At 40.2% G+C, this 15,205-nt stretch overlaps 2 pseudogenes; both read right to left on the bottom strand.

Moving 5' to 3' along the window:
- Positions 1-374: 374 nt before the first annotated feature.
- Positions 375-692, bottom strand: LOC102499435 (60S ribosomal protein L31 pseudogene; annotated as a pseudogene).
- An 8,483-nt stretch (positions 693-9,175) lies between these two features.
- LOC102499012 (protein mago nashi homolog 2 pseudogene) lies at positions 9,176-9,814 on the bottom strand (annotated as a pseudogene).
- Between the last annotated feature and the right edge of the window lie 5,391 nt (positions 9,815-15,205).

Below are 15,205 nucleotides of genomic sequence, written 5' to 3'. Positions count from 1 at the left end.
TCTTACTTTCCCTTTCTTTCTCTCTCTCTCTCTCTCCCTCTGTTCCTGTCTGGGGGACAGAAATTCTTTTTTTTTTTAAAGAATTATTTTTTATTTAACTTTATTTATTTATTTAAATTTGACCAGAGGGACCGAGTGAGAGAGAGAGGGAGAGAAAGTGATAAAGCAAGCCACCAGGTCCAGGACTCAAACCACAGTTGGCCATATGGGAGTCCAGCGCCCTTAACCACTATGCCATCTGCTGGCCCAAGAATGTTCTAGTATTTTTTAAAAAAATTATGATTTTTTTTTGTTTGTTGTATAACTTTATTTAAAAATCAGCAGTTAGTTCTCATCCACATTAACTGTGAAGTTTTGAAAGTGGTAACAGGTACCTAGGTCACCAGAGGGTAGAGCTTGTTGGGTGAATCTTTATCCTTGTTATATTTTCTAGACAACTGGACATGGATATTATATGGGGAATTTCTTATTCCTTTGGCCCAGATGATGTTGCTGAGCCTGGTATCAATGAGCATATCGGGAGTCCCTATCTCCTTCATGGCAAATTTCTGGATCTCTTTGAGTGCCTGAGAGGCATGTTTCTTGAAGCCCACACCATGAATGTACTTGTGAATGTTGATGTATTCCCAGGTCACCACCTTGTTGATGGCAGAACAACCCTTCTTCTCTCCACTCTTCTTTGCAGGTGCCATTCTGCCAGGCCAGTTTTTTGTTTTAAATTTTTAAATTTACATTTAATCATTATTTTTTTTTAGAATTATCTTCTTCAACTTTATTTACTCATTTATTTATTTTAATTTGACCAGAAAGGGACAGAGTGAGAGTGAAAGAGAAGAGAGAGAGAGAGAGAGAGAGAGAGAGCAAGCAAGCCACCAGGTGCAGGACTCAAACTTTGGTCAGCCATGTGAGAGTTTTCAGCACCTTAACCACTATACCACCTGCCAACCCAATCACTATACATCTTTACAGTGTACAACATGTTTTTTCCCAGTATGAATATGGTGCATATTATGTTCTAGTCTTTAATGTCTGTCTTCCAAACAGGGAAAAGGAAAAGAGCACTAACTTTTTTTGCCACTAAAAATTTGTGCCAATGTAATTCAAAAAAAGTTTAACTGGCAAGTACAGACTTAAGATATACAACTGGGACCAGCAATTAGCGTAATGACTAGAACGCTGAACTCCCATGTAGTTAACCGTGGTTTGAGTCCCAGATACGGTGGTTTAAACTCACGCTGGCACGTGTGTGTGCATGCCTATGATCCCGAGAGGAGAATGGAGGAGAAGGGATTGCTGCGTGGCCATCTCCCCTGGGGGGGGGTGATTTCTTGCTTTCTGTCTCTCTAGTGAGCACATGCACCCTATAGCAAAAACCTCTCCAAAACAAACAAACAAACAAAAACCCAATGTAAATCAGCATGTCTAATACAACTAATAACAAATCAAGGCAACAAATTTATTTATTGTAGGCTAGTTGTGGGAGGCTGCGCACCAGGGAGTCTGCTGAGGCCATTTTCATGGGTCTCTTACTATTGCCATCTTAGGAAGCCCTTAGGTTTCGGTTTCTCAGAGAGCAAACAATTACACAATGACAAAGGCCATGATTGGCTCCCCTTCAAAACTTCACCTTCAAAACCATACTCTGATTGGCCACTTCCCATGGCATTCACCAACTGGTGAGCTTAGAATCCCTCAGATTTACATATCTGGCACCTCACCTCATGATTGGTCCACAAAAGCAACCAATCATAACCCACCTTTTATAATCCTTCATTTATATATAGAACAACCAATCATGACCCACCAACATGTATATAACCATGATCCCTGGCCCACAATAAACGGACGACCCTGAAGAATTGTAACACTGTGTCGTCACTGTGTTGTAACATTGTGCCGTTCATCCCGTCTCTCACTCCTTCCCTCAGGAAACCTGTGTGACTGTCCTGCAGATCAAAACAGCTAGTGATATTCCAAATGTCTGTGGCTCTTCTACTGATCTTTCAATTCCTTCAGTCTCCTGATGGTGGACTTTTATTGTGACAGCTGAAGTGACGTACATGCAGACACCACCACTACCATTTTCATGCAGGAATAACAGTCTCAGATCCTCACAGCTCATCTCTTCATCTTAATTTTGCCACGGGAGCAAGTGTACTTGGTATGCTGGCTGATTTTGATTTTCTTCACCATTTTCAGGATGGAGGCACCATAGTGGGTCCCATATTTACCAGGATGCTGACCTTCTTGGTGCATTTACCCTTATTTCTTACTCTCTGCCATTTCCCATCCTCTCCTCACACTATCTCAGGTGTCTACAGCTGTTTTCCATTCCTTTTTCCCCCCACATTTTATTGATTCACAAAATTTCTTAAATAATCTAACTACTTTTAATAGCAAGTTCACTGGTATATACATATCTGGGAATGCATGTATGGCTTTAGGCATGAAACACTGAGTAGAATAAATATACTATCAGGTAGCACCTGGCTGATGCTATATAGCTTACTATGGTCATTAAATAGATATTTTTAAATGTATTTTTTTAATTTCAAGAAAAACATTTTTAGCTTTAATCAAAGAAATGCTAATGAACTTTGCTTAAACCTTAAAGCCAGGAAACAGGTTAGAATTCTGTTCAAATAGTAGGTACATGAACCTATCAGCAACTCAAGACAAGACAAAAATCCTTAAAACCAGAAAACAAAACCTAGAAAAAAATCAACAACGTTTTAGATAAAAAGTCATAAAATGCTGTTTCACCAGTTCAGTCTTATGTACTTAATATCTTCTGTTGTGGTTTGATCTGCCTGATTTAATTCTGGATATAATATTCAACTCCAGACTTGTCCCTAGGATTAAATTGGCCATTTTCTTAGTTTTTGAACTCTCATTTCTATGTGTCTGTATTTAATTTTCCTGGCATAGCACTCCCTTGAAAACTTCTTGGAGATCTGGTCTGGTGCTGGCAAATTCTTTCAGGATTTTAAAATCTGGGAATGTTCTTGTCTTTTCTTCCTATATGAAGGATAAACTTGCCGGGTACAGTATTCTTGGTTGAAATTGTGTTTCCCTTAACACTTTGAATATATTTTCCCATTCTTTCCTCACTGGTATTGTTTCCGATGAGATGTCTGCTGTTAGCCTGATGGGATATCTTTTGTAGGTAACTTGACATTTCTTTATGGCCAATCTTAGTATCATGTCTTTGTGGTTTTGGTCAATCTGACTATAATGTGTCTTGGAGAAGATCTTCTTGGGTTGATTCTATTTGGGGTCCTTTGTATTTCTTGGGACTGGATTGCTGAATGCCTCCCTAGGTTTGGAAAGTTTTCTTACAGGATTTCATGGAATAGATTATCAATGCCTTTATATGAGTCTCTTCTCCTTCTGGTATACCAATTGGACATTTGATGGCATCTAGTATTTATCATATATTATACTCATTTTTGGGAGCAATTTTCTCAGTCTTTGTGGGGGTTGTGTTCTGAAGATTCCAGGAGGAGAATGGAAGAGAAGGGATCGTGGCATGGCCATTCCCCCTGTGGGGTGATTTCTCACTTTCTCTCTCTCACTTTCTGGAGAGTGCATGTACCTTATAGCAAAACTAAAAAGTAAAAAGCATTATTGTTTGGAAGATTTACAAATTTAGGGTTTAATTCTGACTATTTATCTGATACAACGAAAAATAATCATGATCAGATACAATGCTTAAAGAGTTTGCAGTTTCTTTGACTTCATTACACCATTGCATGACCAGCTGCTGGAACAATCTCCCTGAGGAGGTATGTCATTAATAGCAACCAGGAAACAATGTCTATATCAGTCGTCCAACAACAAACTGTATTATCACCACTGTTATATAAATAAGCCAGATAGCCCCTATATTGTTACTTCTTAGCAGGTTAGTACCTTTCACTTGAAAGCCTACAGATGGCAAACTGAAATTTTTATATATTCAGTTGTTTTAAATATAGTGCAACTAAGCAGATATTTAGCTGTTTAGGGTCAGTGTGTTTTACATACCCCATGAAACCATACCCAACATCTGTCAGACCTAAATAAGATAAACCCTATATCTATATATTAAGCAATTATAGTTTTAGACTGTGAATTTTAAATCATTATAACTATAAAAGTATTATAACCAAATCACTACAAAATCTTTATTAATCAAAGAAAGAACCACTATAATCAAACACATTTTTGCCAACAAGAATTAAGTTTGTTTATTCTTTTTTTTTTTGAGAGAGATTTTCACTGTAGGGCACGTGCGCTCGCCAGACAGACAGAGAGAGACATAGAGACAGAAAGCGAGAAATCACCCCCCAGGGGGGATGGTCACGCCGCAATCCCTTCTACTCCATTCTCCTCTCGGGATCTTGGGCACGCACGCACACGCGCCCGGCGTGAGTTTTAAGCCACCGGGTCCGGGACACGAACCGCAGTCGATCACGTGGGAGTCCAGCGACATAGCCATTACGCTAACCGCTGGCTCCCAAGTTTGTTTATTCTTATAGCATAAAAATCTATGCTTTGGGATTGAGTGAACACTTGGAAAGTATCTTCTGCATCCTGGTTGTGGAAGACTTTTCCTTGCAAGAAGGTGCTAAGATGCTTGAAGAAGTGGAAGTTGGTTGATGAGAGGTCAGATGAATATGGCAGATGAGGCAAAACTTCATAGCCCAGGTAGTTCAACTTTTGAAGTGTTTGTTGTGCGAAGTGAAGTTGGGCATTGTTGTAGAGAAGAATTGGGCCCTGTCTTTTGACCAATTCCAGATGCAGGCATTGTAATTTTCAGTGTATCTCATCAATTTGCTGAGCATACTTCCCAGATGTAATGGTTTCACCAGGATTCAGAAAGCTATGGACTAAACTCCACCAAACAGTGACCATGATGCTTTTTAGTGCACGTTTGACTTTGGGAAGTGTTTTGGAGGCAACTTCTCAGCCGAACCACTGAGCTGGTTGTCACATAAAATCCGCTTTTTGTTGCCTGTCACAATCCTTTTGAGAAATAGATCTTTGTTTTTCATAGAATAAGAGAAGATGACATTTCAAAATGATAATTTAAAAAATTTCTATCAGCTCTGGGAACCAGCAGTTAACGTAATGGCTATGTCGCTGGACTCACATGTAGTCGACCGCAGTTCGCGTCCTGGACCCAGTGGCTTAGAACTCACGCTGGGTGCATGTGTGTGCGTGCCCAAGATTCTGAGAGGAGAATGGAGGAGAAGGGATTGCGGCATGACCATCCCCCCCGGGGGGTGATTTCTTGCTTTCTGTCTCTCTGTCTCTGTCTGTCTGGCAAGTGCATGCGCCCTATAGCAAAAACCTCTCCAAAATAATAATAATAATAATAATTTCTATCAGCTCAGAGCCAGCAGGTGGCATGGTGGTTAAAGGCGCTGGATTCCCACACGGCCTACTACAGTGTGAGTCCTGGACCTAGCGACTTGCTTTCTTGCTTTCTCTCTCTCTCTTTCTCTCTCTCTCTCTTCTTCTCTGGTCAAATTGAAATAAATAAATGAAGAAATAAATACAGTTAAATAAAATAATTTTTTAAAAAATTTTCAATCGGCTCATGAGGCACCCACTTATTGAGCTTTTTCACCTTTCCAATTTGTTTCAAATGCCCAATGACTGGATGAGCATAGAATAGTAAACGTTGAATTCTTTGTCCATTTAGTTGTAAGAGGATCAACTTTATGATTGCTCTCAATTGGTTGTTGTCAACTGATGATCCACCACTACACTTCTTATCTTCAAGATTCTTGTTTCCTTTGCAAAACTTCTTGAACCACCACTGCACTATGTTAGTTAACAGTTCCTAGGCCAAATGAGTTGTTGATATTGTGAGTTGTCTCTGTGCTTTATGACCCATTTTGTACTTGAATAGGAAAATCACTTGAATTATTTTTAGTCTAACATAATTTCTATACTCTAAAATGCATATAAAATAAACAGCAAATAAGTCATTAGCAAAAAAAGTGAGAAATGCACATTAAAATGATGTATAAAATAACCACATTTATTTAAGAATGTATCCATTATCAAACAGCAATTTCAACAATGCAAAACTGCAATTACTTTTGCACCAACCTAATAAAAAAAGAAAACAAAAGTAAGTTGATACTAATCTTTAATACTACTTGATGCAGTGTCTTCATCTTGCTACTGAGTGACATCACCTAGACATAAGTCCCTTCTTTGATTCAGCTCTACCCTGGGAGTTCCCTTGCCCTCTTCCTTTACCTTGCACAACTATCTTTGGATGGTTTCCTGCTGTGAGGGACTTTTTGTTTTTTCTCCTCCCTTCTCTAGTAACCTGTGCAAATGCTACTCAAATAAAACTTATTTTGTGCTACTGCCACCTTGTGGCCATGTCTTTTTTGATCAGCCTCAAAATCCTGTGATTCTGGTGATATTAACAGTTGGCATGGGATGTAATCTATCAGTAAGTCAATCAAGTAGCCAATTGATCCTGGAAGGTCTTTTTTAAAAATAATTATTTTATTTATTACTATTATTATTTTTTTTAATTCAACCAGAGAGAGAGAGAAGGGGAAAATGAGAAATCGAGCCCCCAGTTTGAGACTCAACTTGGTCTGCCATGTGGGAGTCCAGCACTTTCACCATCACACCACCTGCTGGCTTCAGATCCTGGAAGTTTTTTTTTTTTTTAGACATTTTTACTATAGAGTGTGTGAGCTTGCCAGAGACAGAAAGTGAGAAATCATCCCCCAGGGATGAGGGTGGCTACACCACAGTCCCTTCTCTTCCATTCTCTTCTCAGAATGTTGGGTATGTAAGCACATGCATCTGGTGTGAATTTTAAGTCACTGGGTCTGGGACTCGAACAGTGGTTGACTATATGGGAGTCTAGTGACATAACCATTATGCCATTTGCTGGTCCTGATCCTGAAAGGTCTTAAGTGATTGAGACTAAAAATTCGGAATTCGTTTGCATCAGATTAACACAGCATTAGTCTTTGCTATACTTCATTCTATATTTTTGTGGTCATCTCCTGTAGTTCACTAGCCTGACCAAATTGTAGCACCAGTGTTTGAATGAACCTATATCATCAGAATTGACTTTTAGGATCAGAAGTACCCAGCTGCCCAGGAAGACTAGTCAGTCCACCTGAGTTCCTTACCAGAGTCCTCAACAGGAAAAGAGGAAGAGTGTATACTTCTGGATTAAGGGTGGGCTAATGCTGATCTCACAACAGGCTACAATGGGAGGAGTCCTCTTTAGTTGTGCTACTGATTTGGGGGTATTCTGAGATAAAAGGACGTCCTCATCCTTGGGGACCATTATGGCAGGCAAAGGAGCTGATAAAACAGGGAGATCAGGTCAAGACCAGTCTCTTTTATTTTTTAGAGAGGTTTTTGCTACAGGGCTTGTGCGCTCGACAGAGAGACAGAAAGTGAGAAATCACTTGCCAGAGGGGGATGGCCATGCCACAATCCCTTCTCCTCCATTCTCCTCTTGGAATTTTGGGCATGCACACACACATGGTTGGAGTGAGTTTTAAACTGCCAAATCTGGGACTTGAACCACGATCGACTACATGGGAGTCCAGTGATGTAACCATTATGCCACCTGCTGCTCCCAAGACCAGTCTCTTAAACACAGCAGAGGGATATGCCCTTGCAAATAGCTAGCATGTTTCTGTTATTGTGACATGCTCAATTATGCTGTTGTAGATATTGTTATTCTAGCCCTTCACTGGAAGGATATTAAGATCCCAACTCAGGCTGAGCTGGCTAAAGTATTTATTTCTTTTCCTCTTTTTTTTTTTTCCATACAGAGGGAGAAACAGAGAAAGTGAAAAACCACCACCAAGGTGGGGATGAACATGCCATAATCCCCTCTTCTGCACTCTCCTTGCAGGATTCTGGGCATGCATGCACACGTGCCCAGTGTGCTCCTCAAACCACTAGATCTGAACCACAGAGTCAACCATGCAGGATCCAGTCATCCTAACCACCTTGCCATCAAGCTGGTCTCCTAAAGCATTTCTTAAAAGGTAAGGAAATTTATACCCCTGCTCCTCCCAACTCCAAAAGAAGTCTTTTTTTTTTGAACAGGTGCTCTGAACCACAAGAGGTATGCTGGACCTTAATCTAGGCAGCTTCTAAAGGCACTTGGAAAGGAGGTAGGAGTCCCAATTCTCTGGGGAGAAGAAACTGATGCAAAGACAGTCTCTAGCCCAGGAACCAAATGAAAAAGTTGCTGCCCAGCTATATGGAATATACCTGGCAAGGAACTATCCCCACCTAAAAGAAGGAGGTTGACATTAAACAACTTGTTGTTTAATGGAAAATGTTCCTATGAAAGGGTCCCGCACAAATTGTATGGGATATTGTAATGACCCCTAGAGGAGGTTTTGAACCTTGGTCCAACTATACCTTGATGTGGATTTTTATGGCTTAGAAGACTGCCTGTGCTGTATTAGGCCTTATAATATCCCAGGCCAACTGTCAACTGACCTCCACCAGTTAGAGAGGTTGGAGTTGGCTTATCAGGCTACATATGGTGTGTGGCATGATGACTTGGCAAGTTCAGAGGAGGTTGAATTGAATCTTTTTTTTTTCCCCTAAGAATTATTGTATTTGGGCCCAGCAGGTGGCATAGTGGTTAATTCCATGTGCCGGAATCCCACATGGCCTACTGCAGTTCGAGTTTGGACCTGGCGGCTTGCTTTCTCACTTCGCTTTCCCTCTCTCTCTCTTGCTCTCACTCTGTCCCTCTCTGGTTAAACTAAAATAAATAAATAAAGTTAAAAAAAGAATTATTTTATTTACTTTAAATAATAATTTAAATAAGTAAATTTGCTTAACTGAATTAAATGCCAAGTCTGGAGCCTGGACAGTGATCGGCCATGTGGGAATCCAGCACCTTAACCACCATTCCATCTGATGGCCCCACTTTTACAATATTAACTGTGCTTTAGGTTACAAATAAATAAATAAATAAATAAACAATTCTGGCTTGCTGTGTTGGCCATAGGTACCCCAATTTCCCAGTCCAAAAAGAATTAATTTAAAGAATTATTTTATTTAACTAATTTATTTATTTACTATTTTTTTTTAGGCTTTGATGTATTTTATTGAGGCAAAATTCCAACAAAAGGGGATTTTTATTTACAAAATTTCATGTTTCTGCGGACTTCCCACCCCACTTAGATTTAAGTGAGAATAATTAGTAAGCCTGTTTATGTATTTTCTTATTTTCAGTTTACATACAAAAATGATTTCTGTTTGCTTCACATTCATACAAATTCCAATATTGTAAATGACAAATAAACCCTCCCTTACCCAATCCTTAATTAAATATACAAACAGTTTCAAAAGCATACACTTTAAATTGGTTTAATCTTGAAGTGTAAGCCAATGAGACTGAAAACTAAACATTTCAGATCTTGTACCAAATAGTAAAATACTCGAAGGCCTTCAGGATCCTTTGACTGATTTACATCAATAAGAGAACCAATTTTTGATGTGGTAAAAGAAACGTGTTCATCTCCAATTACAGTTTCAAGCTCCTGTCGGCCAACCCTGTCAGGGAGAGGCCACAAAGCATCATCTTCTTTTGTAATTTCACTGTCATCAATAATTCTCTTCAGTTCTTCCATTACACTCTTGTGTACATAAGCCTCTTTTCTGATCATGACGTCATTTTTGTAATTGCCGTTGTTGGCATATCTAAGCTTTCCTCCCGCCAAAACTCGAACTCCAGAAACTCGTGTCCAAACTTGCCCTTGTGCCCTACGTAGTAGCGCAGGTAGAAATCGCTAGCCATAGCCATGATTGCACCCGGGAAGCTCCTTTATTTACTTATTTAAATTTGACCAGAGAGGGATAGAGTGAGAGAGAGAGGGAAAATGAGAAAGCAAATCACCAGGTCTGAGACTTGAACTGTGTTTGGCCATGTGGGAGTCCAGTACCCTTAGCCACCACACCACCTGCTGGCCCCTGAATTGAATCCACTTAGTTGTTTCTCAGGAGGGCACCTAACAAATATATGTCCTTTTTTTTTTCCTTTTTTTTTTTTTTTTGGTGAGAGGTTTTTGCTATAGGGCGTGTGCGCTTGCCAGACAGAGAGAGACAGAGAGACAGAAAGCGAGAAATCACCCCCCAGGGGGGATGGCCACGCTGCAATCCTTTCTCCTCCGTTCCCCTTTCGGGATCTTGGGCACGCACGCACACACGCCTGGTGTGAGTTTAAGCCACCAGGTCCAGGACTCGAACCATGATCGACTACGTGGGAGTCCAGCGACATAGCCATTATGCTAACTGCTGGTCCCTATATGTCCTTTTTATTATGGCTAATGCTAAAGCATTAAAGAGGCCACACAGATGCCTTATTTAATAGGAACTCATGAAAGACAAACTCAGAGCTAAGTATTGCTTGTTAATTTTATAAACAATACCCTATCCAAGCTAAATCAATCTTACTGTGAACAGTTAGGTGTGGTGGTGTGTGCACGTTGTCCCTGCTGCTCAGGAAACTGAGGTACAAGGATTGTGAGCTCAAGGTCAGACTAAGTAACACAGCAAATCCATATCTCTAGGAAAAGGAAAGTTACTATTGGGTCATTAGAAAAGTCATGACACATTTTTGCATAGGGAAACATAGAAAAATATGTCATGACTTTTCTAATGACCCAATATCAATAGTGAGGTCACCTCCCTCCTAGATTAAATGAAGCACCTATAGCCAGGATCCCACTTAAGTGTGAACCCTGAGATGAACAAGAGAGGTTATATTGGAATCTAAGGGACAAGAAGATTCCAAGTTAGATGATCTCTGGTAAATAGGAGCAACAATTACAATACTGTCTAGAACTAGATTACAACCTATTGCAAGCTTCTCCTTTGGAGGCAGTTTTACTTTCCACTCTTGTTCCTGATTTCTGGCAGTGACAAGAACTCATTCTCACATAAGAATCCAGTGGCCATGAAAATGGACTCCTTCTGAGAGAAAAATCACACTTTAACCTTTTTTGTTGTTATTTTATTATTACTATTATTTTAAGTTTTTGCCATAGAGTGTGCTTGCTCACTGGAGAGACTGAAGGAGGGAAAGTGAGCCATCCCCAGGGGGATGACCATGCTATAGTCCCTTCTCCTTTGTTCTCCTCTAGGGATTCCTTTTTTAAAAATTATTATTTATTTAATTTTATTTATTCATTCTTTTTTTTTTTTTTTAAAAATCTGACCAGAGAGAGACACAGAAAGAGAGAGAGAGAGAGAGAGAAAGGGATAAAGGAAGCCACCAGGTCCGGGACTTGAACCGTGGTTGGCCATGTGGGAGTGTCCAGTACCTTAACGACCACGTCACCTGCTGGTCTCTCCTCTAGGGATTCTTGACACACATGCACACATGCCTGGTGTGATTTTTTAAGCTGCCAGGTCCGGGGCCTGAATGGTGATAGGCCATGTGGGAATCCAGCACCTTAACCACCACTCCATCTGATAGCCCCACTTTTATGATATTAACTGTGCTTTAGGTTACAGATAAATAAGTAAATAAACAATTCTGGCTTGCTGTGTTGGACATAGGTACCCAAATTTCCCAGTCCAAAAAGCACTCACGTTTTTCAAGGTGAGTGGCTTAGAAGAAGCATTAATTAAAGGGGAAATTATTTGCTTAACTGAATTAAATTAGATTAAAATTGGCTCATGTCCCTCCTAACGCCAACCCCCAAGGGCACATCTGGGTCACCACAGAGACAGAGAGAGAGAGGGAGAAGAAAGCCCTCCCCTATGAGGTGTGGTCACATCACAATCACTTCTCCATTTCTCCACCCTGTCAGGATTTTGGACACATACACACACACACGCACACGTTTTCAATTCTCTTACATGGCCTGTGCTTAAAGCAACTATTGGGCCATTGGGAAAGTTGTGATGTATTTAATATGTCATGACTTTTCTGTCAACCCAATACTAATGAATAGAAGCTAATTATAGCCTACAGAGAGTTAATAAAGCTGTTCCTTTATTAGAATAGCCCTACCAGATAATGTTGTCTTAATAAATAACCTTCAAAATATCACAGGTAAATGGTTTGTAGTTATAAATTCGGCTAACATGTTTTATTTATATATACTCCACAGGAGAGTCCATCACAATTTACCTTTGCCTTTGAGGGTCAACACTACACGTTTTTCAGTTGCCTATGGGAAACTCGAATATCCCTGCAAATGCACACAAGGTTGAAATGCTTGCCCTGCACTTCCACCAGAACTTGGCTTTGACATTATATGAATGGCATCCTCTTCACTGGGCCTAACCCAGACTGTCTCGTGGCCATTGCAACTGTGAATAAATACCTCACTGAGAAGGGATGGGCAATTACTCTCATAAGATGCAAGGGCCCTCCTACTTTGTTAAATTAAGGGTTATATTTGGAACTTATAAGGGCAAATTATTCCAAATCTGATAAGATAGCACTTCCAACCTCCCATATTGGTAAAAGAGGTCTAACATTTTGTAGGAATGTTTAGATTTGTATACCAATACATTCCTTACCTCCAATATTTGCTTGTCCCTATATATCAAGAAACACACAAGTCTCATTTCACACTGGGGTTCGGAGTCACAATAGTAACTACATAAACCGAGGGAGGATATTATATTGGCAGTCCCACTAGTATCCTACTAGTATCCTGAGGACAGGACTTACAATTAGAAATTTTGGCCACTTCAAATCTTGCTTTCTGGAACTTCTGTACCAAAGAAATGGGTAAGTGCCTATGCGTAGGCTTTTGATGTATATGGCTCCAAGACCTAGCCCAAAGGTATACACCTGGCAGCGTACTGGGTCCTTATTAAAACTGAAGTCCTTACTGGATCAGAGCCAATTGCTATATGAATCAAGATTCTTTTTTTTTTTAACTTTATTTATTTATTTTAGTAAGTACTTAACATTTTTTTAAATTAATTAATTTACATTCATTCACTGAGCATTGTCACAGTATACGAAATGTGATTTCTCATCCAGAATATGCTGTATAGTAGCTTAATCATACATGTTATCATCAATAATTTTCTATTTCAGCTTCCCTCTGAGAGAGGCTCACAGGGGCTCTGAGTGTCCCTCTCGCGTGCAGGAGGAGGTGATCTGCAATCTCTCTTCCATTCCATTCTCACTCTTTGCGCATCAGAATCAGTGAAAACAGGAATATTCTGACCCTAATTGTATTCAGATGTTTAGATCCCGTTCACTTGGACCTGTCTAGGACATTTACTGTGTAGGAGCTGAGAACCCAATAAGTAAAAATAAAGAAAAAGAAAAGAATTAAAGAAAAGGAAAGAAGAAAATATAAAAGAAAAAGAAAAAAAGGATAACAAAAATCTATAGACTTTAATTTTAAAAAGCAAAAATAGGGACCAGCAGTTAGCGTAATGGCTATGTTGCTGGACTCCCACGTAGTCGACTGGTTTGCGTCTCGGACCTGGTGGCTTAAAACTCACGCCAGGCATGTGTGCGTGCGTGCCCAAGATCCCAAGAGGAGAATGGAGAGAAGGGATTGAGGCGTGGCCATCCCCTCTGGGGGGTGATTTCTCGCTTTCTGTCTCTCTGTCTCTCTCTGCCTGTCTGGCGAGCGCATGCGCCCTATAGCAAAAACCTCTCCAAAATAAATAAATAAATAAATAAATAAATAAAAAGCAAAAATAGAAAACCGCATGGCGCACAGGCACTGTGCAAAATCAATTTTTCACAGTTGAAGTTCAGGATTCATGTGGAGATGGGCCTGGGTCTATGCCTTTCCTAAACAGAAGGGGGGAGGCACCAATTAATACAATAAAGGGACTTGAGATCCCAAAGAATACTTTACTTAAAAAAAAGTTTAAAAATTAAAAGACTCAGACACAGAGAGACAGAGAGAAATGGAGAAAAAGAGACAGGTAATGCTACCCACTAGAAATAAGTGAGGAAGAAGTCTCAGCAGAAAATCTTTTTTCTTTTCTTTTCTTTTTTTTTTTTGGAGAGGTTTTTGCTATAGGGTGTGTGCACTGATCAGAGAGACAGAGAGATAGAAAGCGAGAAATCACCCCCCCCAGGGGGGATGGCCACGCCTCAATCCCTTCTCCTCTTGGGATCTTGGGCACGCACACACACGTGCCCAGCGTGAGTTTAAGCTGCTGGGTCCAGGACTTGAACAGCGGTCGACTACAGCCATTATGCTAACTGCTGGTCTCCTCAGCAGCAGGTCTTTATTTTAAGTCTCTGAAACCAATATTTCACAGCTGAAATTCAGAATCCATGTGGAGATGGGCCTGGGTTTATGCCTTTCTAGAAATAAGTGAGGAAGTTTCAGAAGAAAATTTTCTTTTTAAGTCTCTGAAACCAATATTTCACAGCTGAAGTTCACCTGAAATCAAGATTCTTATTAAGGGGCTGGTTGCCTGGTGGTTAAGGTGGCTGGATTCCACAGGGACAACTGCTCTGCTCAAGTCCTGGATCTAAAGGCTTAAAAAAACACACCAGGCACATGTTTGTGTGTACCCAAAAGTCTGAAAGGAGAATGAAGGAGAAGGGATTATGATGTGACCGTCCTCCCTAGGGGGGATGCTTTCTCACTTTCTCTCTCAGTCTCTCTCCAGGAAATGCACATGCCATATAGCAAGTTTAAAAAAATTCCTACTAGGCCCTGGATAATAGAAAAAGCTCCCTATAAAATAAATCAGTAACAAAGGTCTCTTTATTAAAACAGAAATGTTATCTATAAGATAGAGCTAAATCTGGCCTTATTGGAGTGTTACAACACACGAGAAAATAGCCACCTACCCGCTAAAGGTTAACTTGCCAAAACCCTCAGAAATGTCTTCACCTTTTGCTCAATGGGGAGTAAAGAAAAAATTGTCAACACTTTCAAAACAGGAAAAACAATGGGCTATCTTAACTGATGAAGTGAGCACAGGGTATAGGGAACCAGACAATGGACAGCCAAAACCTATCACCCCTATTCAAATACTGATTTCCTTATGGGAATAGACAAAGTACCCAATTTTGTTAAGCTGCATGCAATATTCCTGGCAATATACTATGCATTTTACAAATATTTCCCTAAGATCCTTATTTTCACTGACTCTTGGTTGGTGGCTAATGGACTAACTAGTTGGTCAGGTCCTGCTGCTGTCCCTGCCTGGTTCTGCCAGACCAACCCTGTCACTGGACATATAAAGC

Source organism: Tupaia chinensis, unplaced genomic scaffold (assembly GCF_000334495.1).
Source record: "Tupaia chinensis unplaced genomic scaffold, TupChi_1.0 Scaffold142037_1, whole genome shotgun sequence".
Taxonomy (NCBI): Eukaryota; Metazoa; Chordata; class Mammalia; order Scandentia; family Tupaiidae; genus Tupaia; species Tupaia belangeri.
Note: the sequence above shows the minus strand (reverse complement) of the source record. Positions and strands in the feature narration are given on the sequence as shown.